This window comes from Sebastes fasciatus, chromosome 21 (genome assembly GCF_043250625.1).
Source record: "Sebastes fasciatus isolate fSebFas1 chromosome 21, fSebFas1.pri, whole genome shotgun sequence".
Taxonomy (NCBI): Eukaryota; Metazoa; Chordata; class Actinopteri; order Perciformes; family Sebastidae; genus Sebastes; species Sebastes fasciatus.
The window spans coordinates 15,996,949-16,024,276 of NC_133815.1; the positions used below are offsets into that span (position 1 = coordinate 15,996,949).

The 27,328-nt window shown below is 40.4% G+C and overlaps 2 protein-coding genes across 4 annotated transcripts in view; one reads left to right on the plus strand and one right to left on the minus strand.

The window, feature by feature from the left end:
• LOC141759643 (beta-1,4-galactosyltransferase 2-like) overlaps nucleotides 1-27,328 on the plus strand; it is a 301,777-nt gene that overhangs the window by 244,240 nt on the left and 30,209 nt on the right. The window lies entirely within an intron of this gene.
• Nucleotides 1-27,328, minus strand: part of ctnnd2a (catenin (cadherin-associated protein), delta 2a) — a 315,831-nt gene that overhangs the window by 109,175 nt on the left and 179,328 nt on the right. The gene's annotated exons all lie outside the window — the stretch shown is intronic.

The window sequence follows — 27,328 nt, forward strand, 5'->3', positions numbered from 1 at the left end:
GATGGGTGGATGGAGCCTGGGATGAAACCCATCCAGAAATAAACAGTGGACAAAAAAAAAACTGTGGTGAGTCAGCTGCAATGAAAACACCCCATCTTCTGTCACCTTCCTCCTCCTCCTCACCTACTTGCTCCCCGGTTACTGATGTGCAAATGGAAATGACTCTGGTAATCACAGATCGCCTCTCTCCATGGATATAGGTAAAGTGAAGTAATTCCACAAAGAAGATAAAGAGAGAGAGACAAAGAAGAAAAGTAGAGGTGAGAAGAAAATGAGAGGCTACGAATAAGACCAATTGAATGAGGAAGAAGAGTCTTTTCATCACTTCAGTATGAGAAGCCAGCATGTAAATCACAAGTTTCATCAGCATATGGTCTTATATTGATTCTTTGGTCTACAATATGATATTTTCTGATTTCACAATGTCTGCCACAATATGGTTTTGATTCGATTCAATTCAGGGGCCTATTTTCAATATGAGACAATATCATATGCCCATTTAATACAATCAGTTACGATTATATCAACTCACAAAAAGCAACTAAAATATGATTTGACAATGCTATTACTGGGCTCTGTAGGAAGGGGGTGCGCCTGGATGGAAATGGAGACTAACGTGCCATGGGAATTTCAAAATAAAGGCATCTTAAAGATGATGGCTACGTTCCAAAGTGCATGCTTTTTCTTTTTACTTTTAGTACAGTATGCGTACATTTGGGACACACTACTTCGTCATAACATTATGCCCTGAACTTTGACCCTCTTGCTCATTTATCCGCTGTGCAGAGGATTGTGGGTCAGAATAGCCAGAAAAGCATGGTGGCTTGAATACTGCAAAATGCGACCGGATGTAGTATTGGGACACACTAAATATTTTTCTGGCATACTAAATATAATGGTAGTATGTAGTATCGGAATGCACAGGATAATACTGTATGTATCAATGTTTTCACTTTGCATTGATGATATTGGATTGTTGATCATTGAATCGATATGTAACTGCAGGAAAAGCAACGACGCTGAAAGTCACGGCCTACACTTGTCCAGTTCATGTAGTTTTACAAGAATCCATTCAACGTCCGTAGTTGGGAAAACACAAACAACTTTTATTCCACAGGTGTCACGAACAGGTAAATTCCAATGGTTTCTTTGCTGGATATTAATAAAACTAAACATGACAGGACACGGTATGAAAACCATGTGACTCCACAGCTAGTTTAGCCCTCAACTCCATTCCCTAGTTCAAGGCTTAACTGAAGCACATGCGCCAGGGAGTGCTCTCTTAAAGTAACAGTACACAAATACCAAAAAGCCTATTATAGACATCAAATATTAAAGGCCCAATATGTAACATATTTACTGTAATAAATCATAAAATTACCATGATATGTCATCAGTGATTAAGGAAACATGCTGAATTGAAATACTGGCTTCTCCAACAACAATGCTACAGCCTGTATGTTCTCCTTTGAAATTTCCATTCCGGCCGGAGCGTCTGTTTTTGTTTTGGCCGATGTGACCCCGACCACTGCCCATTTCGACACCCCGTTGCCACATATGAAACAAATTGTCAATCAAACAGCCTTCTGCAGCCATAGAAGCAACCTAACAAACTGGATCAACAGAGATAACAATGTTAGATTCTACACAACCTGAAAAGCCTCGATACAGTACATCTCTGTGTGGTCTGTATGCAGCTGGGTTATCAAGGCAGCGAGTATTTGAGACACACAGTCGGTGAAGTGATTCCGACTTATGCTGCTGGCCAGAGGCTCACACCGTCTTCTCTACAAGGTAACCCTCCAATTGTGAAAATTTGCGCTAACTGCTATCAGTCACATCGGAGGAGCGCACGAACCACGGCTCCAATGTTTTGAAAAAGTACAATTACGATTAGTCAATTTGATATTCTAAAATTCAAAAGTTATAACTCCAAAGTACATCTTCTAAGAATAGAATAAGGAAGCTATGACAAAAATAACAGGCAAATCTTTCCCTAATACACACTATATCGATCCAGATTGATGTATTGTTATGCCCCTAGAAGCCACATGTGACTTTCTCCTTCTTCTTTACCTCCTTTTGTGTGCACATAGCATCATCCCTGTGTCCCTCTCTCTCTTTCTTAGATGATTCTGGAGTTTTTTTTTTCTCATCCAAAGCCCATGCAGCAACCACACAGACGAAGAGAAAAATCAATACGCTTTATAGGAGGCTCAGGAGGTTGAATAAAAGCGAACAAAGGACAGAGTGAGAAGAATGAGACTGACTAACATGAATGGGATAGAGAAAGAGATGATGTGTGGGAAAAGAGTAGTGATGAAATGTACTGTACGTCAGCAACCTCAAAGAGAACTCGAGCACTTCTAACATGACGATGGATTTTTACATATTATTATGTTATGTACTGTTATAGATTACACAGTGCATGCTTGTCCATTTTATGTACAAAATAAAGTAAGTTAAAATAACTGTTCTTTGCATTCATCAATGTGAGGACTAAGTAAGGTTACATTTAATTGCAATTAATCACATGATTGTCCATAGTTAATTGTGATTGCGCACATTTTTATCTGTTTAAAATGTACCTTAAAGGGAGATTTGTCAAGTATTTAATACTCTTATCAACATAGGAGTGGGCAAATATGCTTAACCTATGCAAATATATGTATATATTTATTATTGGATATCTTTAACAACACAAAACAACAACAATTATTGTCCAGAAACCATCACAGGTACTGCATTTAGCATAACAAAATATGCTCAAATCATAACAAGGCAAACTCAAGCCCAAAATAACTTAACTTAACTCTGACAGTCCTAGTTACAATCATGAACGATAAGCTATCCAAGCTGATTGGCAAAATGGTTCTTCACCGAGTATCAAAAAATAGCCCAAAATGTATTTGACAGGTACAAAATCTGTCTTTATCTGCTTTATAACTCTTAAAACAGCAAAATCTTTTTTTTTAACAGCATGATTTTCAAGTGGGAAAGTGCACTTCATCTACAATTCTCGTACAAGTCCTAAGTTGGTAGGAGGAGTGATTATGCAAGAAGTGTCAAATCCAAAGGAGAATTCACATCGAGCAGGAAGAGGATATGGTGTTTTTTATCTTTGAGTGTTCCTTTGGAACTACTCTGTTCTTTCAACGCACCACTGTCCATTGAACTGCTCTACTGCCCAAATACCTCACCAATTTGCAGCACTTTATGAATGCTTCTATTCTTTACTCTTTTGATAATTTGCTCCGGATAAGTGCGTCTACTTGAAACTGTAGTAAATGTCATTTAGGAGTGTTTGTGTGTGAGAGGCTGGCATGGGTGGGGCCGGTGAAGGGGAACATTAGTGTGCGGGGCCATGGAGCGATTTGCCAGAGTAAGGAAAACACAAACGCCGGCACTAGTCCTTGCAATTAGCTGAACACACAGAATCGGAGGCCAAATCGAATACGGCATTAAGCTGACAGACAGGTGTTCATTTCTACACACACCCGGTAAAAGGGTGCGCACACCCACACACACACACACAGTGTATTGAATATATACACACACTGCAGTTAAGCAAAGGTGTGCACACTCACATGCACATGAACATTCAATAAAGCACACGCACACATACATACCCACACAAGTGCACACGCTTGCATATGCATTGAAGACACACAAACGTGCACTCGCCTATCTACAAAGAGGCAAAAATACACACATATTATTCACACAGCTATTATCCCACATTTGCTGATCGGTAATTTTCAGCCCGGTGGCACTATTCCCCCGTTACACAGTGCAATTACTGGATGTTTACACAGCCAAACAATAGGCCAGTGAAACATACACTCAGTCAAACATTCATTAGACAGGCCAATAGAAACTGAGGTGACCTAGACCATTACAGTGTATCACACACACCACCCTCAATAAGATTGAGCTATTCTACTGTATCTAAAGCAGGAATAGAGCATCTATCCAACCGGAAAACAATCTGGCTGTAGTAGGAGATTCAGTGTAATACAACGCTGTTTCAAGTGCTTTATCAAGCTGTTACCCTCATTGGGAAGGACTTGTGTACTCTACTGTGTCCAGGTACAGTAGAACACCATTAGGGCTGGGACAATACATCTATCTCCCGATTCGATACTATCACGATACTTGGGTGCTGATTCAATATCTATTGCGATATTTAAGTATTGTGATTCTACACGATATTATGATTTATTGCGATTTGTGTTCACTTTTTGGGTAAATGTTGAATGATACACTTCTAGGTACTTTTACTTTAGAAAATATCTAAATGAATACAGTAAAAATGTTTGACATTCAGCATATATGTGGTCAGAGATGTCCTAAAGTCAAACATATCAGTTATTGTCAGGCATTATTTATAAAAAATTTCAGCAACCCAAAAATCAAAGAATAAAAACATTTACCTCACAAATTAGTTGTATTTTCTTTTTAATTCACAAGGGGCATGTGATGATTTATATTTCAGGTGAATATAATCCAATCAATCTTAATTCCATATATGTATATTACAGTTCCCTTTGTTAACACATTATTCTGAAAATCGGACGTAGTCACACCTGTATACTTCCGCTAACTTCGCCAAGTCCTTCGCTAGCTCTCCCAGTCAGCTCCGTTCTCTTTATACATCCATGGTCAGCTCCATCGGGGCCGTTTGAATGCATTTAACATAAATGTCAGTATATGGGTGCTCTACAGTTGTAGCGTCTGCCGATTTGACAACAGAGATGCGAGTGACGACTGGCTTGACCGCACGTTACCGCAATACAATAACATTTCCTGTCAATGACATAGTTAGCACGCAGCTTTAGCCATGATATCTAGCTCTGCTTTTCCTGGTAATGTGTGAAACCCAAAGTGTTTCCATACTTTCCTGTATGTGTAGTGTATACCACTTTGGATTTAAAATATGAGGGTGCAGGTCGTATCCACACGGACCCTCCGCCGTTTTCTTTTTATAGTTTGTTTTGGTTTTTATTTTTTGATGGATACAGAATGGATATGACGTCACGTTACTCAGACTACAACAATAAAAGTGGTGAGTTCCTTCTACCTCCACATAGATATATTGATTATGACATTAAAAAATGGATTTCAAAATCTTCAATCACAATACATAGGTGAATCGATTTTTTTCCCACACCTAAAAACCATGGTTTAGTATTACTGTATATCCCTACAAGGAGGTCTGTTCATTTTTTTGATACAATTTAACACAGGAGAGTTTTCATTACTATCCTATTTGAATCCACCATGCTAATCCAAACACCAGGGACAGGTAGAAGATAAGTGGGCCTCAACAGGAAACACTAGGATAAACTCTTATGCTCCACTAATGAAAAAATGGTCCTGCAGAAGACATATGGATATGGGCTAATATACAGTATACCTAGAAATAATTTGTATTAATAATTCATATATGTTATTCCTATCATTTAAGACAGTCAAAAAATATGAGTAAACATGAACAACTCTGTCCCAAATCCAAGTGTGATAAAATGTGATGTAATTGTGTATAACGTGTGGAGCTGCTCCATAGACAATGAATTGGGAGAGAAGTTATAGATGACACTGAGAGCACCCGGGGGAATGTTCTGAGTATATCGGTAAATTTTCTGTTTTACAACTGACAACTCTACGGTATAATAAAGCTCATTTGGGCATAAAAAAGAAAACAAACATTTTGTGGGTACACAAAATCAGTCTCCCATTCATTGTCTGGATCTGCTCCAGACTTTATACCCTCTGGTTTCTGGCTTTGAGAGAGAGTAGCTCATGTTCACTAATATTGATTGGACTTCCCTAAGCCATGGAAATAACATAGTGGACTTCTTAATTTAGGTGGTGTTCTCTTTTAATAGTACTCATTTCCTGACAGGAAGAAAAAGTTTCTTGCCTCCCTCAAAGGTCAAAGCAGCACCAGAAAAGATTAGATGTGAGAAGTACATTTTTGTACCCCCAATTTTAAGATGACTAATACCAGCCCTCTCTAGACTCGGGTGAGTATTTGCACAGATTGATGAAAAGAACTGACATCAGTGAACCACCATCAGCAGAATGCATTGCGATGATGTCCAATAAGACTGACAAGAGCCACTCAAACTTCAGCAATGACACAACACGAGTGAACGACTTGACCGATCGAACCCCCAATCCGCCGCACTCAGCCAATCACAGTGCAGGCAGAAGATTAAGCCGGTGGATGAAGGAGAGCTTGCTGAGAAATCACTGCCCCATTGTCTCTTGATTTGCAAGCTGAGATGCAATCATGTCAAAGAGTCTGCTCTGGCCTGTGAATGACAAACAGGAAAGGTGAGCTATTTTTACTGGGATGATGCTAATGAGGATGCTAGTTTATGCATTTGTGTGTGTGTGTGCGTGACCAACACATGCCTCGCCCCTGATGAAGGTGCCACACACTGTCAGTTTGTGTGTCCGTGTGCATCACGCAAGCACAAATTATCCAGAATTATCCTGCCATGTGAATATCACACTGATAAGGTCAAGCTGGATATTAGCACGGTCTACAGCTGTATATGTGTGTGTGTGTAAACGTGTGTGTAATGCATTCCACTGTCAGATACACATGACAGAGCCAGACATTTAGTATAGAGGTCAGAGACCTGGCCTGACATTAAACAACGGAGATGGCTTGCCAGACAACATGTACGACACGCAAACACTTTCTTTTGCTTCCTCTGTCTGTATTTTTTTTCCCCCCTATCTCTATCTCTCTCTCACACACACAAACACTTCACGCCTGTGAATCTTTCAAACTGCCCACACACACACTCAGGGTAAATTCACTTCAGCACTGAGGCATCCCACTTACAAAATACATTTTGGTCACACACCTTGTTTTTATTTATTTTCCTGTCCCCTCTCTCTGTTATTTCATTTTTTTCTTACTTTTCATCTCTCTCTTAAGTGGAGGCCAAGGCGACAAGCTGCACAGCTCAAGTAAAAGCAGTGGATGGATAAAAGATGAGGTGGAGACAGAAAGCTGCAGAGAGGGAGACTGACATTTCCAGTGTGCTGGGTGTGTAATGGGCCAAAACCCTGGGCTACATGATCACACGCATACAGTGCACACACACACAAACACACACTAGAAGATGTCAACTGTCTGAACTATGTTGTTTTGACCTCGCCATTACCAAGACAGTTTTCCCATACTATGTATCCGTTTAAAAAACAAGATTACAGTAGAAAATAACCCAGGTACTTGAAGGGTAACTTTGTTTTATTTCAACCTGGACCCTACTTTCCCATGTTTTTGTGTTTAACTGACTAATAGGAACAATAATTTCTGAAATTGGTCCAGTTTGTAAGGGATAATGTACAGCGAGCCAGTCACTGTTGTGAAATAAACCACAACATAAGGGGTTTATTTCACAATAATGACCTGCTAGCTGTACATTATCCTTGTTATTACACGGCCACTAACTTAAGAAATCATTAATTTCACACAAAAATGGTCCTCCAGAGTCCGACAACAGAACTGCATCCATAGCAACAATCTGTTATACATAGCAGCGGTCTGCTATAAAGAAATAACAGACCGTAGAACGCCGTGTTTGACCAATCAGAATTGAGTATTCAACAAAGCCGGGTAATAATGAAGGATAACACTGTAACCGACAGCCGCGAAACGAGCTGAGCAGCGTCAATGTAAAGTTACGTTCACTATAAGTGCTTGTTTTTTGCCACTGACAGGCTCAGATTGTCATTATAAGTGTCTGACAACATTATGGAAACGACCCTAGAGAGAAATAAAACGTTGTTCCTTACCTTTCACTTGATCCGGTATGTTTTTTATTGTGTCCAAGTCCCGCTCAAGGAGGAGTCTCGTTGTGAAATCTGAATATCCGTATACTCGGAGCGGCCTTCAAATTTAAAGATCTCATCCATATTGTGGAAATCATCTAAATATTCAGCCATGACATTGAAAATGTTTTACACTAAGCTACACTTTCTGTACTCCAATACATCAAACTCTGCCCGGCTGGCACTCATGTTTCCACTATGGATGTATTCCACTATTCCATCGCTGTCTTCCAGCAACACGTCACCTCGCCAGATTTCACAACGAGACTTCTCCTTGAGCGAGACTCTTTCCATAATGTCAGACACTCATAATAACAATCAGAGCCTGTCAACAAGCACATTAAACGGACGTAAATGATGGTGCCAACTTGCCCCAATTGCACTGTATTGCAGCCCTCGAGCTGCTGCCGTCTACAGCGTTATCCCTCAATACTGGACCAATTTCAGAAATTGTTGTCCCTATTAGTCAGTTAGACACAAAAACATGGTACAATAGGATCCAGGTTGAAAAACGTTACCCTTTAAGTGCATGTAAACACACTGACTCACTCCCTTTGAGTGTATAATGATGATGGGTTTTTTGTTGTGTCACCTCTAAAGTGAACATGAAGGGGAATTATTCAGTTCTTCAAAACAACTTCGGACTGATCTTTTTGGCTCTCTAACAAGAAAAAATGAAGAAAAGTAACTTCACACAGAGGCTCAGGTTTATGGACCTGTGGTCGGCCCACTCAGTAATGCATCCATGTGTGCCGTTAAAGTACCCAGGAGCAGAATTTGCCCCTTTGCACCCGTTTATGCACTGAAATAATCACTATAAGCTTGTTGTACTATCAGACTCCCTGGTTGAAGGTCTGCTGCTGCAAAAGTAGTTCCAAACAATTTCTTTAAAGAACAGGTAGCTGTTCAGCTCTTATATATCTAACCCCATAATTCATTTTGATCTGCCTCTGTCCAGGCATTACAGGAGAATTTTGAGCTTTCATCTTGAGGTGACTAAACCCTCCTTGGGTGTGTGTGAGTTTAGGTGTGGGCATATTAATATTTCAGTATTGCCTTGTGTGCGCCGTGTTTGTGTGTGAGAGAGAGAGATAGTGTAATCAGCGAGGTGACGCAAGAGAAGAAAAACTAATAAACCAGTGATTAGCTTATGCACCTGCTATTCTCATTAGTTCATACTGAGGTAATAATACAGCGCAGAGAAGTGGTAGCAGTAAAAATCCGTGCAAGGCAATACAAAGAACACGCTCGTGAGCATGCTGAGAGTGGAGATGACGACATTTAGAGTAAGAAGATGGTAGGGATAAAATATGAATGTGACAACAAAACACGATATGAAATGAATAATAGAGACAAACAAGATGTGATCGTGACATCTCACGCATCAGAGATTGATGGCAGCAATGATTGTGATGCATTATAGACTGATTCTGCTACGTGCGCGACAGAAAGCAGATGATGGTAATGAGGATTAGGATGATTGGAATGACACTGTTGTGATTGTGATATTTCTGATGATTATATTGTGGGGATGTAGTGTCTCGCAAAAACGGCCAGCTGCATTTAAATATTTTGAAGTTTTCCATGTGAGAACGTGCGCGCTTAAGCACTCGCACACACACACACACACACACACACACACACACATACACATACACATGAATACAACCTTCAAAAGCGGATTAAGTGAGACTAAAAGCAGTCATCCACTTGGAGGATAGGAGGGGATAGAGGAAAGAGAGGAATAAGGAATAGAGTTGTGCAATAGAAGCATCTTCAACACGGCTGCGCTCATGCAACATGACAGACTATATTCACACTTGGTTCACTACACATGAAGTAAAAATTAAATATTTCACAGCAATATGTACACCACTATACAAACACCAGCTCCCTCCTTAGAGGAATGCGGGTGACAGCCGTGATTGTTTATTTTCCACCCTTTTAATCAGCGTGATCTGAGGTTTGGGTGCCTGATATTCAGAGAGCAACCTTTCAATGACACACATGACTGCGTTCTCCAAAGTGGTATCATTGGGTAAGAGAACTTTTATTTTCCACATGTTCACCCATCCTTGTTAAATGATTGCCGGCGTGAAAGTAAAACCCATGATGGAATAGGAGTGGAATTATAACCTATCTTGAGCAATTGACGGCTTTGTGACAGCTATAAAAAAATTCAATAATTGAAGACTTGTAGCTGAAATTGCCCAAAACAAATGTGCAAAATGTACTTTCATTGAGAACACTGAGATGTATTGTATATTTTGTAAAAAACAAAAAGGTTAATACTCTACTCTTTGGTTGCATTAGTACTCTTTTCCCTTAGAGAAGACTGATAATTCTGACAGTGTTAAATGCACCATAACTGGCATGAAAATCTGCCCATAATATTGATGTAACCTGACGTAAATATGAGGTCTGCATTTCACGAGATTCAGGCCTTGGCAGTTACAAATGGCATTTCAAGACTGCAAAATCAGTGAAGTGATTCAGGCAAATACACAAAAAGGTACAAAATGTACACGAGGGAAAAGCAAACACGATCACGCATGAACGCGCCTATTACAGCATGTGCCAATGCCCACAGAAACACACGCATGTACTCAACATACACACACCTTTACTAAGAGGGGTAAGACGACACCAACAACCTTCTCCGATGACTCATACGAGGGCCAGTCCCGCATCTATTCCTCAATTCACCGTTCTTTCTCCTCCTCTTCCAAACTACTTCTCCCTCGCTATCTCCGTCTTTCACTCTCTCTTCCTGCCATCATTCTACCAAGATTAAAGTTTCTCTTGAGTCATGGTCAGGATGAAGCATCTGTCTGGCTGGCAGGACAGCTTTCATTGATATTAGGAGGTGAAAGCACATGAATACACACATAGGTGCAGACAGAAATGCAGATGCAAACATACACGAAGGACTATCGTCAGCACGGTGAGTAGAGCCTTAGGAATTGCTTCATACCCTGCAGCGAAAAGAGGTAGAACGACTGATAGAGGGGGAGAGAGCTAGAAAGAGAGAGAGAGAAAGTGTGGGAGAGAGTAGAAATATTTAAAAAAGAGAAGCAGAATAGACAGCCTGCTTTATTAGACACAAAGGACAACAGGGGGGAGTGTAGGAGAACTGTGTGTTTAGGCTGAGAGCGAGGGAGAAAACACTGCGGGTGCTGGATGAATGCATACACCTCTCAACCCATCATCGCCGTCGAGCCTTCTCTACCTGCAGAAGTGTGATGGAGAGATGGAAAGAGATGGAGCGATGGATGCGTGATGGAGGAGTGTTTCTAAATTGAGTCAGCACCCCTAGGACGCAGGAGAGTTACTTTGTCATGACTCGATGAAAAAATTGGCTTGACGCTGCAGATCATAAGTGGGGGGTCTATGATCAAAACCGGAGAGTTTCCCGGGATGAAAATAAATAATGAAAGGAATAACGAGACAGCTGAACGCTTATTTTTACATGGTGTTTTCTCCACATGGTAAATAACTATTGTGGGGCTTCTTGACAATGGCTACCATCAGCACTGTGTCATCAATTATAAGGAACAGTGTGTAACATTTAGGCACCCAATTCCCATGTTATCAGGCTATGAAATAGGCGCTATCGGTTGCTATAAGCACCATAGATGTGGGTCATTAGGGGCCTACTACGTCTACAACGTAAAATATGAAAGCAAACTTAACACTACATGGTCTAAAACATTTAAAAACTGAATGAAACGTTACATTTTCAACAGAAATAAAAAGGTATCTTTAGGTTTAGGCAATAAAACTACAACTTTTTTTGGTTTATATGTTTCAAAAGTGATAGAAAACTAACGCTTGTGAACACAAAGATAACTACACGTTGTTGGTTTGACACGGGATGCGAACCCCAGCCTCCTGGGTGAAAACCTTGGGGTTTGTGTCTCATCTATCGCCCCCAACCTCCACCCCATAGAGTTACAGCTGCTGCTTCTGCTCCTGTCATAAATACTGCGGTTGCTAGAGGTCGCTGTCGTCTTCTTTTATACCTTTTTTTGGGGATCTACCATGTGAATAGATGATAAAACCTACTATTGGGTGCAGTAGGCCCCTATTGACCCACAGCTATGGTGCTTATAGTGACCGATAACGGCTATTTAATAGCCTGACAACATCTATTGGGGGATCTATTGGCAGAAATGGAATATAATATGAGTAAGTATGTTTTCTTTAGAATCAACTGAAATTACGAATTGTTGTGTTTTTGTTAGCTTAGAATGAACCGATTATATCTACATACGAAACGGGTCCTCTTCACAGAGCCGGCCTCCATATTTCTACAGTAGCCCAGAACGGACAAACCAAACACTGGCTCTAGAGAGGGCCAATCGCATTTTCACGTTTTCGCCTCAGCCACCGTAGTTCTCCTTCACGCTTGGCACACGGGAGAAGTTTCAATTGGCTGCAATCTGCAATCTAACCGCTAGGTGGCGCCAGGTCCTACACGCTGCACCTTTAATCTGTTTTGTTAAGCTTTATTTAACCGATGTAGATTTAGTGCATGAATGCTTCTCAAACAACACTCTAATGCACACTCACACAATCTGATCTGGTGACCACTGAGCAGCTCCACTGGAACAGTGAGGGGCCTTCCTTGAGGGCACTACAGTGGTGAGTGGTAAGGAGGGAGGTTCAAGTGCTGTTTCACCTACCTATCCAGATTTTTTACTGACAGTCTGGGGATCGAAGCAATGACCTCCCAGTCACAGGCCGTAATCTTGCAAGTTTGAATACAGCTTATGGAGCTTTTCTTACAATATGTGTTTTGTCCCTCTCTATTCCACTACAATATTGACAGTAACTCTCAGCTTTTTAAACGGCCTCACTGGAGAATTTAAGTGTTAAAAATGTGTCAAAATGTTATTTGAGAGAGTCGTCTTTCTGAGCCAAGAAGCAAAGTGAAATCTCATGGAGGGCAAAAGGAGAGCAGTAATTTACAAGGAAGGAAAAAAAAGGTTCAAACAACAGCATGTGACTGATAAAGAAGTAAGCATCCAGTGCTTGGACTTAAAAATAGCCTCCTCCCTCGCCCAATTAGCTGCTGCTGCTTTATCCTTATGTAGTGTTTGGAAACACACTTGTAAGTCAGTCACCTTTATTTAGCACGCCAAATAGAAATTTCGATTAAGAACAATATTGGTTTGAGTTTCTGTGCGCATATGTGTGAGTGGGCATGTAAGTGTTTTATTTCAGTAAGCACACTTCCACAGGGATGTAATATGAAATGATTGTAATATGCAGGTGCTTTCGTGCCTCTGCAGCTGGCGGATACCGACACGGCAGCATGGCTAAATGTGATCCCCTATGATAAGAGATTATTCTAATCATAATTTCAAATGAGCACAACAACCCTACACCTTCTACATTTTTTTTTATTTAGCAGAAGTTACCTTTCTATTTCATAAACTTATTTTCCTCATTTCCACGTGCTTTCGTATTCTTACCTCCCAATTTCAGCTTTATTTGAGTTCCTTGGTCATTACTGAGTCCCGCTGGGTCCAATAACAAGCACTCGACGCTTGATTTCCTGCGAGCAACTCAGCTGAAAGGTCAAGATCCCTCTCCTGGACATGAGATATACAACTCACTGACCTTAACATCTGCAGCCCCATGGAAGACTGAGCCCTGCGCAAAGATAGCAGTGGCATGCAAGATGTACAACCGCTTGACATTAATGTCTGTGGCGGATGTTAATAAAAGAGGTAATTAAAGACAAGATACATTTCTCTGAGTGTAAAGTCGATAGCGCTGAGTTCATGCAAGACTGCACGGAAGTCCAAGGGAAAATAAAATCATAGTGGCGCTCTCTCATGAGGGTAGTTATAGTGATAGCGCCATGCTGTACATGGGACTGAATTCTGCCAGCATTCATATTAGATGTAGTCTATACTCATACTGAGTGGTACCCAGAGATCCATATAGAGAAAAACTTGTCTCAACTGGTAATATGGACGAATCAGTTTCATAAGATATGCTTGGAAAAGATTATTCTGTCTCAGTGTTAACAGAAATGTTAAAGTACTCCACAATGAAATAATAATAATAATATAATTTATTGTAAAAAGACATAAAAACAACATAATAGGGACAATTTGGCTTGTTTCAGATCTAGTGTAGTTTTCTTCAAGTAGGTAAATAAGACATTGGATGTTTCTAAATTAACTTGAATAGATGCTAAGATAACCGTTATCAGCCTAACAATCTGTTAAAATTGATATTGATGGTAATTAGGGCTGTCAAAGCGATAATAACGTGCTAACGCAAATTTGTTTTAACGCCACTAATTTCTTTAACGCATTAACACAACTTACGATTTTGTGAGGTTGTAGCGGGCTCAGATACTGGCATCATATGAAACTAGAAAAACCTAAGGAATCCATTGGTACCAACCATTTAGGAGGTTAAATAATGCCCCAAACTTATGCTAAATTATGGCGAGGAATAACCTCGCCTAGCCATTTTCAAAGGGGTCCCTTGACCTCTGACCTCAGGATATGTGAATGAAAATGGGTTCTATGGTTACCCACGAGTCTCCCCTTTACAGACATGCCCACTTTATGATAATCACATGCAATTTGGGGCAAGTCATAGTTGAGTCAGCACACTGACACACTGACAGCTGTTGTTGCCTGTTTGAGTTTGCCATGTTATGATTTGAGCATATTTTTATGCTAAATGCAGTACCTGTGAGGGTTTCTGGACAATATTTGTTATTGTTTTGTGTTGTTAATTGATTTCTAATAATAAATATATAAATATATTTGCATGAAGCAAGCATATTTTGCCCACTCCCATGTTGATAAGAATATTAAATATTTGACAAATCCCCCTTTTATTGTGCATTTTGATTAATTTGCGATTAATCACGATTAACTACGGACAATCACGTGATTAATCATGATTAAATATTTTAATCGATGGACAGCCCTAAAGGTAACATTTGTGCTACCAGTAAAAATCTATAGATAGAGTATGGTTAAGCGTGTTGCTCTCAAGTGTGTGCTAGAGGAGAGGCGAGGTGAAGTGAGGCGTGGGGGTGAGAAAAGATATACAGTAATTCTGCTGGTGTGACATTTTCCCATAATCCCTCCCAAATGCCGCCAGTGTCATGAGACAGAACGGCAGGGAGGTGGTGGGAGGAGGAGGAGGAGATGGGAAGCATCAATTGCCATACTTTTGAGTGTGAAGCAGCTGAAAAACACCTCATATATCAACCAATGTTCATACACTATAGATTAGTTCTAGCGCTGAATAGGTGCATTTGCATTTCCTGTGTATGTGTGAAAGGTTTGACGGATGTTAATCGAAGAAATTTTTTCGTGGCAGTAATTACCATAAAAAACAATAATGCAATGATTGGATCAAAAGAACATGACAGATTCATTACCGACTGCACACATTAGCGTGCACCCACACACATACTGTACACACACACAATGAGGAAACGTCCTTCAACCACACTGAAACAGTAAAAATAATTAATTCCATGCTTTCAATTTGGATTTCTCACTGCTTGACAACCAAATATCATCTACTTATTAGCCTTTACTTATGTGTATGTGTGAATCTGATCTATGTGCCAATTGTTTCCATGTACCTACATGCTTCAATGTTAATGTAATATGTATAAGTGTGTCTCTGTTGTCTGTCTCCACTAGTGTGCGACCTCCAGGGTCTGAAATGTGAAGCCAATGCTGAAGTGCCTTAAACTTGCATTCTTTCTAATAGCCAGCAGGGGGCGACTCCTCTGGTTCTGTTTGCAAAAAAAGTCCAATTGTATAGAAGTCTATGAGAAAATGAGCCTACTTCTCACTTGATTTATTACCTCAGTAAACATAGTAAACATGAGTTTATGGTCTCAATCACTAGTTTCAAGTCTTCTTCAATACAGCATGATGTTCATTTAGTAAATTATGGTCCCATTTAGAGTCAAATAGACCATAAAGCAGGGGATGCTTTAGGGCGTGGCTACCTTGTGATTGACTGGTCACTACCACAGCGTTGTTGGGTGTCTGGGTGTTGTCAGCCTTTTTTGTCGTAGAACTTTAACCCTTTCACAGTGTGTTTTCAGCTCATGAAAGTTAATTGTAACATGTTGGTCGCCTAAAAATGTCATGTCACGTTATTCAGCGTTCCGTTGTACTAAGCTCCACCCTCTCATGTCACTTCTGGTTGCAAAAAAAGAAGACGGCGTGGGCCAAAAACTAACATGGCGACGGCCAAAATGCCTAACTCCAGGCTTCAAAAAGTCCACAAACCAATGGGTGACGTCACAGTGACCACGTCCACTTCTTATACAGCCTATGACCTACACACATGCTTCACTGTCAATGTGTATAACTGTGTCTCTGTTTACATTTATCTGTCTGTCTGTCTCTCTTTGGTCTATATCCTTCTATCTCCCAGGCCTCAGATTTAGGGGGAAGCTCACCATAGCAGAGAGGAAGGCAGACACGCAGGGTTGTTATCATCCCAAGGTCACAAACACACGCACGCCCGCACAAACAGATAGGCCACCCCAGAAAAGGAAAATAACTACAATGGGCAATTTACCCAGAACAGGCAGAGATGATGGCCAGGGCACAGATGCACGCACACACACACACACATACGCACAGCTGTGCCTCAGGGCCAAGGTTCTGGCAATGCATCATTACCCTCCCTTGGAGGTGATTCCATATCCCAGCATGCATTTCTCATGTGGAGAGGAAATTACCCCTGGGCCGTGCTGAGAGCCAATAGAGTGTGTCCTCTCTCCTCTATCTGTCTCTCTCTCTCTCTCTCTCTTCCTTCCTTCCTCCCTCTTTCTTTAAATCCCTCGCTCACCCCGTGACAGTGCCTCTCTCACCCTTACTGTCCTCCCTCCCTTGCTCTCTCTCCCTGAGTCATCCACTTACTAACCCATTCTTTCATCTTTCTTTATCTTTCCCTCATTGCCACATCATTTTTTTTCCCTCTCTCCTCCTCTTTTTCTGTGTTGGATGTATAGAGCAAAGATTAATAACAAAGGACAAAAAGGACTGACTGGCTCTATCCTTTTTTTGTCCTTCCCTCTATCTGTCTTTCAGTCAGGCAGTTGATCTTTGTGAGGTTAAACATCCGAGTTCTCTTTCTAAGAAACCACCGTTATCCCCGAAAGGCAGAGAACAGACATAAAATGGATACAACTTTTCAATAATCTTCCCGAGTGTATCCTTCATGAACTTCCTCATTAACTAAAGATCCATATACATGCACCATAACTAAATAAATATCCACTATTTACAAAACAAGACATGGTTGTATTCTTAGAGTCATCGGGACGCTGCTATACAGTGTCTATGCATGAGCAAAAGGTATTTTTAAAAAAATATCCTGTAACATGCTGATGAAAAATGCTCATTTTCTTAAGAAATGCAGATCTGTTGCCACAAAAATGTGCAATCCTTGGGTCTGGTTAAATAATTTCAAATTCACTTGTAAAAGGACACATTTGTTACTACAGAGCAATACATTGCATTTTATGATCCATGTTTCATTCTGTATCATATTTAACTCATAACTCATTATTACTTAAATGTTTATGTTGCTTTATCTATTTTTTGAAAGATGGTTGCTAGCGTGACTTTGCGTGGTCGCAGGTAGGAAATAGTTCATGGTTGCTAGGGTGCACTATTTGTATACAGTGGTAGAGTTAGAACAAGTGGTACAAGTAGCAGCAGCTGTTTTAACAGCAGTAACAACAGACTCACACTCTGTCCCTCTCCATGGTGCTGAAACTTTAAAACCCAATGTAGCTGTGTGTCTCTGTCCATGGTGCTGAAACTTTAAAACCCAATGTAGCTGTGTGTCTCTGTCCATGGTGCTAAAACTTTAAAACCCAATCTAGCTTTGTGTCTCTGTCCATGGTGCTGAAACTTTAAAACCCAATGTAGCTTTGTGTCTCTGTCCATGGTGCTGAAACTTTAAAACCCAATATAGCTTTGTGTCTATGGCCAAGTTGCTGAAGCATTCCAACCCCCTCTCTCTTGTATTACTTTCAAACTAACTGAACACTGACACAAGCACACACACACACACACACACACACACACACACACACACACACACACACACACACACACACACACACACACACACACACACACACACACACACACACACACACACACACACACACACACACACACACACACACACACACACACACACACACACACACATCAAATTAAATGCATACCAATGGCTGCATTTCAACAATAATTTACTTTCATTCTTACCACGGCATCTTTTCATTCATTTTTTTCCCCAATTTACATCAATCAGAATATGCTAATACAAGTCTCTATGTGTCAGCCCTGCGATGGACTGGCGACCTGTCCAGGGTGTACCCTGCCTTCGCCCAATGTCGGCTGGGATCGGCTCCAGCCCCCCCGCGACCCCTAACGGGATAAGCGATTGCAGATGGATGGATGGAAGCCAGAATAAGCCATGGTCAAATCAAATTATCTTAATGTTTTTAAATATTTGGTGCACTTAATGGGCCGCACACTAATTATTGTCTCTCGTGCATATTAGCACGCTTGTGGAAACCCACAGTCGATTAGTATCTTAATGTATCATAGAAATTTGTAGCTCACTGACTATTTTAATGCAGCAATCTGACATATTGGGCGAATTCACAACTTTTAGTCTGTTTTAATCGAACTCTAGTGCGATTCAACCCCTGGTGCGGTACGTTGGGTCAGTCATGAATGCAGTAATCATACTCTGGTGCAGACCAAAACAACTGTTCCGAAGCTAAATGATGTACCTTCAGTTTCTGGACAATATTTGTAATTGTTTGTGCTGGGAATTGATTTCCAATAATAAATATATACATACATTTGTATAAAGCAAGCATATTTGCCCACTCCCATGTTGATAAGAGTATTAAATATTTGTCAAATCTCCCTTTAAGGTACATTTTGAACAGATGAACAAAAATGTGTGATTAATTTGTGATTAATCGCGATTAACTATGGACAATCATGCGATTAATTGCGATTAAATATTTTAATAGATTGACAGCCCTAGTTGCTGTCGAAGCCAAAAGCACAGTAGCTGTAAATGGGTTGCAGGTTTTGTTGTGTGACAAAGTTGTGGAAGGAGTAATCCAGCAAAAACGTGTCTATGAAGAAGCATAATACATATGCAAGATAAAGGCAGTGCGTGTTACCAAGCAAACAAGCAGTTAAGTACTGTTGTCCAACTGTCACACAGCTGTGTACACAGCACAGCGGAGAAAAACTCCACATGAATGCCAAAGGAACATTATCTGTGTCCACTTTACACAGTAGAAATTCCCAGGTGCATCGTATGGTAAACTGTTGACATGAGTGGGTCTTACTTTCACTTAAGTCAGTATGGGATCTCTGGTCTGAATGTAATCCTATGTTCAAGACCTATACCACACATGCACACACATGCACACACATAGGCTGCCAGTGCCTCAATTTCCATCTAAAGTAGGTGTCCCATCTGTAGAGTCATACATAAACCATATGTATCCAACACAGAGCAATGTACTTGTACAAACAGCGAATGGTTTACAAGGAGGGAATACAAGCCGCTACGTTTCTCTCACTCACACACACACACACACATGTGCACATAAATAAACATAAATACTAGTAACAACAAGTGTAATCAATCACTGCATAACACTTCTCTCTCTCTCTGTTTCTTAAGCACACACATACAATGACATGTCAGTGTCCTTCAGACTGACAGTGTGACACATGGGAATGCAATGTATCAGCCCTATGCCATCACATATGAATGCCAGGCACACACACACACAAACACACACGCACACACACACACTGTCTCCACAGCACTGCCTTTGACACAGCCTTGGACACACACACACATCCCATTCACAGACACACACACACACACCCCTACAAACATGCACAGAGTCACCGCTGACCATTGCAGATTGTCCATAAATAGAGCGATGTGTTCGGGCTCCGAGCCAACAAACACTGTCAGTAAATAGCGAGCGGTGACAATGACATGTCATACCAGATCACATCATATCAATGTACTGTAAATAGCAATTTCGTGTCAGCAGCTCTATTGCATCTAGCACATAATGGGGGCACGGGGGGAGCATTTCTGTCTTCGAACATCTCTAACACTCCAACCGCTATTGCTGCAGGGGAATACATTTTGGATTTGTGGAGATAAATGAGGAGAGTTTGATTTAAATGAGGGGAGTCGGATTTACCTTATCTTGAAGTGGTGTGTCTACGTTTCAGGCTGACTGAGTGTTTGATGAGATAAGTCAAGCACACCCCCACAGTTGAAACAACACTGCAATCTCCTTTTTTGATCACGATGTTACAACTTTTTTTTTTCTTTTTCCCCCACACTGAACTCCCTTCATTTACTGTAAGTCCCCGTTCATGATGTTTTTTTTCCACTTTCTTCCTAAACTCCTATACTGTAAGCTTTGTAACAACAACCAACACATCAGAACGGCATATACAGTATGAGTACTTCTCAAAAAGTCAATTCAGTGCCCCCTTTTGGGGGAAAGAAAACCAAAGATCACACAGACTTCGATGCAATTTGACGTATGTTTGGATTCTAAATTTGACAAATTACATGCATTCATCTCTTGTTATACAAACGTTTGTTCTATAAACATGTCTAATAATTATTTTGCGACCTTGCCTGAAACCGAGTGCTTGCGATACCTTAATAAACTAAGGTTGATCGCCGTCATGTCCCTTCAGTCTTCCCCCGTCCAACACAGTGGTTGGTTGATATTGCTTATCCAGACTTCTATACATATTTTACTGAATCCCGTTAAGCCGAGTGTTGTCTGTAATCAACCGACGTGTTAATAGCCAACTGTTTGATCTATAGGCTGAGATTTATTTGGAGACGACAGCCTGATGCTCCTATAACATTAATTTATGACTGTATTACTGCAGCAGCCTCCCTCTCATGCTAACGTCAGCTAGTCATGCTAGTCACTGTCACCAGCATCACTTAGCCATTTACCACACTGACAGTGAATATTCACGTATCGTATGTGCCTCAGATCTCAGTGTGAAAGCCGCTACACAACAACTTTTCATCATTTTCTATTTTGTCTCCTGTGACAGCAAGTTTCTTTCCCCCAAAAAAGGGAGCGCAGCCTCAGCGATGACATGATTCTGGTCTGGTCTATAGCTTGGAGCCATAAAGCCCCTCGATTATATATTTTGTAGGACATGACAGGGGAACAAACCAGATATCAGCGTTTTTGGATTTATAGTTGGTCCAACCAACTACACAGCAACTCTTCAGCAAAGCGTTATTATCGATACCGGTTTGTTTAAAGTAGAAGTTTGGAGACATGTTTCAACTTCTTCTCTTTACGCTGTTGCCCTCGACGAGGGACACAGGATTGTTTTCCCCCAAAAGGGGGCGTGGTCATGTAAGCCTACTCTGGATGACGTATCTGATGTATAGCCCCCACCTCCGTGTTCCCTAACTCCCATCCTCCCCAAGCTAATGTTCATCTCTCTCTCTCTCTCTCTCCAATCCTCACTCACAAAACCCCCTACTATCATTGTTCCCTCGCTCCTTTCTTTCTTCGATCCCTCAAGGTATATCTCCCTTATTCCCTAAACAAATGTCTCTCTGTGCTTTCTTTCCTCACTTAAGATTCCTCTAATCCCCTTTATTTGTTCCTTTTTCTTTTCCTTCATTATTGGTTTTTGCCTTCCTCCTTACTTTTATTGGTTCAATAGGTCTGTTCTCGACATTTTCTTCTTCATCTTGCTCCCTACATTGTTTTTTAAGATTCAATTTAAGACGGAAAGCCAATGGGGGTGAGAATCTCTTTTCACGGAGAGAGCTTAAAGGAAAACACACAAACAAAACAATGAAGGGTGACACTTATCTACATTACGCTCTGTCTCTCTCCTCACCTCTGCTCATTCTTTTGTCTATTTATTCACCTCTCTCCATCTTGATCTTCATTTATCTATCACCCTCAAATCCCCCTCCTCCCTATATTTCCCACCTCTTTTTCTTCATGTGCCTCCTTTCCTCCCTTCCTTCCCCCTCTCCCGCTGTGTTCATTTACCTCCCTCCCTTCTTATTAGCTTCATCTTCACCACTCCCTCCTCCCTCCCCTTATCTATCTCATCTTCCTCTCTTCCTCCTCACTCCCATCCATTAGCAGTTATTGAGTTTTCTCTTTGTGTTGCTGTCGTCACCTCTGCTCTATCGTGCTCACTCTACTGCAACTGTAATGGCCCCTAACTGCGTTACTAGCTGCCACACACACACACACACACACACACACACACACACACACACACACACACACACACACACACACACACACACAAGTTAGGCACAGAATGTGCTGATGTATTTTAAGAAAATATATAGTCTTCTTAAAACACACACTGCACACTTACACAGACATATAGGCATAACCTCTGGCCTCACTCAGAGTGTTCCTTGTATCTAATTGCTACTAACTCATTTAGCACTTCATGTAAGCTCAGCTAGGTCCAATTACAGCAAAGGAGAGAGTGAAGTTTGAGTAGGTCATTAACCTTCTGGCAAAGAGAAATGTTACACGTAGCTCCAATTCAACGATATTAAGAGTATATGATATACAGTATAAATCTATAACAATAAGAATCTAAAGACCTTTTGGCGTCACTCAGAAATGAAATCAAGACCATTATTTTTGTTAAATTAACATCTCATTAAAACTATAAATGGGCAGAGTAGAGGAAGACAACAGGGACATAATGAAAGGAAATGTGTGCTTTCATATTGCACTAAAAGAGCAACAGACACATGTCACTGCATCCTGTTCTACACTAGTTACATTAAGCTGCAAAAATACTTTCACAGTGTAACTTTTTTAATGCATTTTGTTGCATTTTGTGAAAGTAAATACTGTTAATTTACAGTATATCTCTCCATAGCCATATTGTGAGTCATCCTAAATATACCGGTTAGCAATTGTTTTAAGTCTTAAAGAGGACCTATTATGCTTTTGTGCTTTTTCCCTTTCCTTTAGTGTGTTATATAGTTTTTAGCAAAAGGTCTGCAAAGTTACAAAGCTTAAAATCCACACCAAACGGAAACACTGCTCCTGAACTGCCTGAAATGCCTTTCTTGAAGTCCCGCCTTTTCTTCCGTAATGTAGTGATGTCATCAAGTAACACATTTGCATAATACCTGCCTAGCAGCTAGTTTGGCATGACTTCAAACTAGTTAGCAGGTTAGCGAGTCCGAAGAGTTTGGTTCGGTTGACAAATCACAACAGAGTGGGCCATCTGACGGTATGAGAAAAATAAAGTGTTTTTGAACAATAAAACATGTAAACATTTTCTAGAAGAAACCCAAAATACAAGTATGCACCTGAAAATTAGCACAATAGGTCCTCTTTAATGTATTTCATCATGCCAATTTAAATACCATAACTGTAAATCAGTATTATTTTCATTTTTGCTCTACTTAAAATGCCTGGATTGAGTGTCTGTTAGACTGATACCAAAATCAAAGTGCATATGTCATTTGTCCCTTTGTACTTATAGACATAAGGTCATGTTGGTGGTCATATTTACAGGGATACAGTTTTTGGGACTGGGTTGCAACAACGGATTGCTGCTAATTAAATCCACTCATTCTCTTTTCTGGTTTTCTGCACCTTGGCTACCTGTTGTTCTAAATGACTCGGAGTTCATCATGGCTGGCCCAAATTAATAAAAGCAAACAACACGCTGAGTCTTAAGCATTTTCACACCACCAGGCTCCAGCTAGTAAAGTCTACAATTTTAAAATAGTCATGAATAACTTGGTAACTTTTAATTAAATAAGGTTTTATTGTACTCTGCAGGGGGCGCTCAACACACAAAGGAGCTCTCAAAATATTGGAACTGTGCACGAAATGGCTGCATTTTCTAACAGTGGTTGAGTAGACAGACTGGTTTGTAATCTTTGTCTAAAATAAAGTGTAAAAGGCGGAAAAACAAGATGTCTTTTGTGGTTCTGTGTACTTACAGTGACGTGTGAAGCAGGAAGGAAAACAAAGTGTTCTCTCTAAGTGTGTTACTGACTCCAGTGGGCCAATAATAAACACTTTCTTGCAAGTACAGTTAAGATAATAGTCTGTGTTTACTTCCTAAACCAGCTTCTCTATTATCTACAGAGCCTCAGTTTCAACAGTTAAAGTAATGCAAACATATCAAAACTCTACCCTGCTGTGGTTATAGCTGTTCTATTGTAAATAACAGGGTTGTGTTGATGTTTTTTCACAACTTCAATAAGTTCTTCACTCAAGATAAATAATATACTGAAAGGGTTTTGGCAAAGAGTGTCTCGGATGGGTGTGATGTGAATGGTAGCTATGAAAATCTAAATGCCCTACAGGTATATTACATCAATATTAGGCTGTCACGGAGACTGCCATTAGCCATGTTTTGATGAACCAGAAACAAATAAAAAGGTTGATAAAACTCCATAGAAGTTATATGCAATGAAACTGAGATTTGCAGTCCCATTTAGACTAAATAGTGCAATTAACTTTTACATGTTTTCACTGCCTTTGTTCAAGCAGATTAGGCAGTAAAGGCAGCAAAGATTTAAAAGCTATCATCCATAATGCACAGTAATGAATGGCTGCAACTACGTAATGTATGCAAACTTCCTAACTATATAAATAGATGAATACATGTACAGGATTATCCCTTAATACGCGTTAACATTCCAGGTTCTCTGATGTGCATGACTGTATTTTTTTCCCTTCTTTATCCACTATATTATTGCCATAATATTCTTCTTCTTCTATCCGTTTTCATAGCAACATCATTATGTGCACTATACTGTATGTTTTTCATCTTGGTGACCTGTGCTCACTTCTTGCTTCTTCTCTCCACAGCGTCTCTTTGATAAACTTATTTCTACCTACTGTTGCAAGTGTTTATGTTGTTGTTGTGTGACTCGTGTGCCTTTGTCACAAAACCGGCTGGTATATATACTGTAGATACACCTTACAGAAAACAGATCATATATTACTGCTTTGCCTCTTGCTGAATTCAGAAGGAATTTTCTGTGTATACAAACAACAAACTGCAACAGAGTGCAAACAACAAAGGCTTCACAAACCTGATGTGAATAGGAAAAAAAGTCACTGAGTCACTGTGTTTATTCCACACAGTCAATAACTGAACAAAGAAAATATACATTTTGGGGATTCTGATCATTTGGAAAGTTAAATCCAACCTATAAATATTGAGTTGGAACAGTGGAGATAATTTGTGTTTGTGTGAAACAAGAAGGCCGTCTTGAGCCAGTCAATCAGATTACATTAATAATAAACCGTCATGACCTCATTATCAGATCTTGAGGAGTGTATGTTCATCTATGTCATCCAGTCGCTTTCTCTTTCTTTGCCATTGTTTTAAATAATTCCCTCCCATCCTCTCTCTTTAATTCTTTCATCTCTTTCACTGTCTCTCTCACCCAGTATTTCCCTCTTGCTCACTCTCCCTCTCTCTGTGACTGACAGCTGCTGCTGAGACTTGATCCACGCACGTCTCAGTCCCTCTCGCCCTGTAATTAAAGGAATTATATATCAAGAGTCCTGTGAAATATATATAAATAAAGTAAGGAGATTGAGCTTTGCTTAATTGCGGAGAGAAGAGGATGGAAGTGATCACAGCCCAGTAGGACTCTTTTACTCACAGCGTGACACTAAGGGAGGCGAAATGGAGCTTCTAAAGAAATCGGTGTGTGACTGCAGTAATACTGTATTTTATTAGTTGTTATTTCTTAACACCACCACTGCATGAAAAGGGAGATTTTCGCGAGTAATCAGCATTGTAAATTGCCGTGGAAGTCCAGGTTAATGACAGTTCGCGGGAATTTATGGCACAGGCAAACGCGGACTTCACATGCCGTTTACTGCCGGGAATTAGTGACGTTTGCAGGGATTCACAGGGCTGAAAATCCGTTAATTAATGCAGTGAACCAGTATGCAGAGACACTAGTCTGGATGGGAATAAGCAGCCAATTATACTGTTGTCAGGCTATTAAATAGGCATTATCAGTCGCTATTGCCTAATAGATGGGGGTCAATAGGGGCCTACTACACCCACTAGTAGGTTTTGTCATCTATTCACATGGTAGATCACCGAAAGAAAGTATAAAAGAACAAGACAGTGACCTCAAGTGACCGTAGTTTTTATGACAGGAGCAGAAGCGAAAGTCAGGCATTCTAGTATAGACGGTGTGAAATTCCATAAGGGTTTAGAGGTCGGGGAAGATGGATGGGACACAAAGCACAGGGATGTCACCCAGGAGTTTGGATCCCGTGTGAAACCAACAATGTGTAGTTTTCTTTGTGTTCATAGTTATTTTAACCCAAAACACAATGTTTTTTTTCCTATACTTGCCTAAACCTAAAAAAGTTGTAGTTTTGTTGCCTAAACTTAAAGAAGCCTTTTTGTCTGTGTTCAAAACGTGACGTTTCATTCAGTTTTACCACATGTTAGAACGTGTTGCTTTTAAGTTTCACTTTCACAACGTAGTAGGCCCCTATTGATCAACATTTATGGAGCTTATAGTGACAGATAACTCCTATTTAATGGCCTGATAACAGTCAAATCAGGTGGAATAAGCCTGCATTATGATCAACATTAGCACTGTGTGGAAAAAAACACAGCAGCACCCTCATTTATTTCAGTGAGGATACTGCATTGGAGTCGTCTGGCAAAAAAAAGTTGTCGCAAGGCAATGTGACATCATTCGCCAGCACACTGAGTGGGGCCAATCAAATACAAGCAAGTGCACATTCATTCCTGGTACATCACTTTGTAAGGTAAACACAGTAATTCTGCTGCTCACGGTTGTCTAGACAGCGGATAAATTGTCGTTGACAACAATCATGAACTTTTGAGAGTCGTGAAATCCTTCCTGATAGTGGTATACATGTCTGTGCAGTGTTTTGGTATCTGATAAGCTTTCAAACTCATGAATCTTATTAGTCAAACCAGCTTCCCTGGATTGTATTTCATCCTCACACCGGTACCTGAAGCAACATGCCCCCATCAAAGCAGCCGCTTACATGTTTTTAACGCAGTGCTATTTTCAGCCTGATCCGAGAGAGCCTTGAAAGAAACTGGGGGAGTGTGTTGGTGTGGGTGAGTGGTAGCTGTAGCTGAATTACTTATCATGAAAGTCATTCTTATGCATGCTGTATATTAATATACAGAATCAATCATATCATCATCGATCAATATTAGAGAGAAACGAGTGAGCCCCTGTTGCTGCAGGACGACTTTACTATGACTGGAATATTGATCTGTGTATGTACTGTATGTCAGTATGCGTGTTTGTGCGTGTGTGTGTGTGTGTGTGTGTGGAGGGGGCTCCAGGGAATGAATGTAAGTCAATG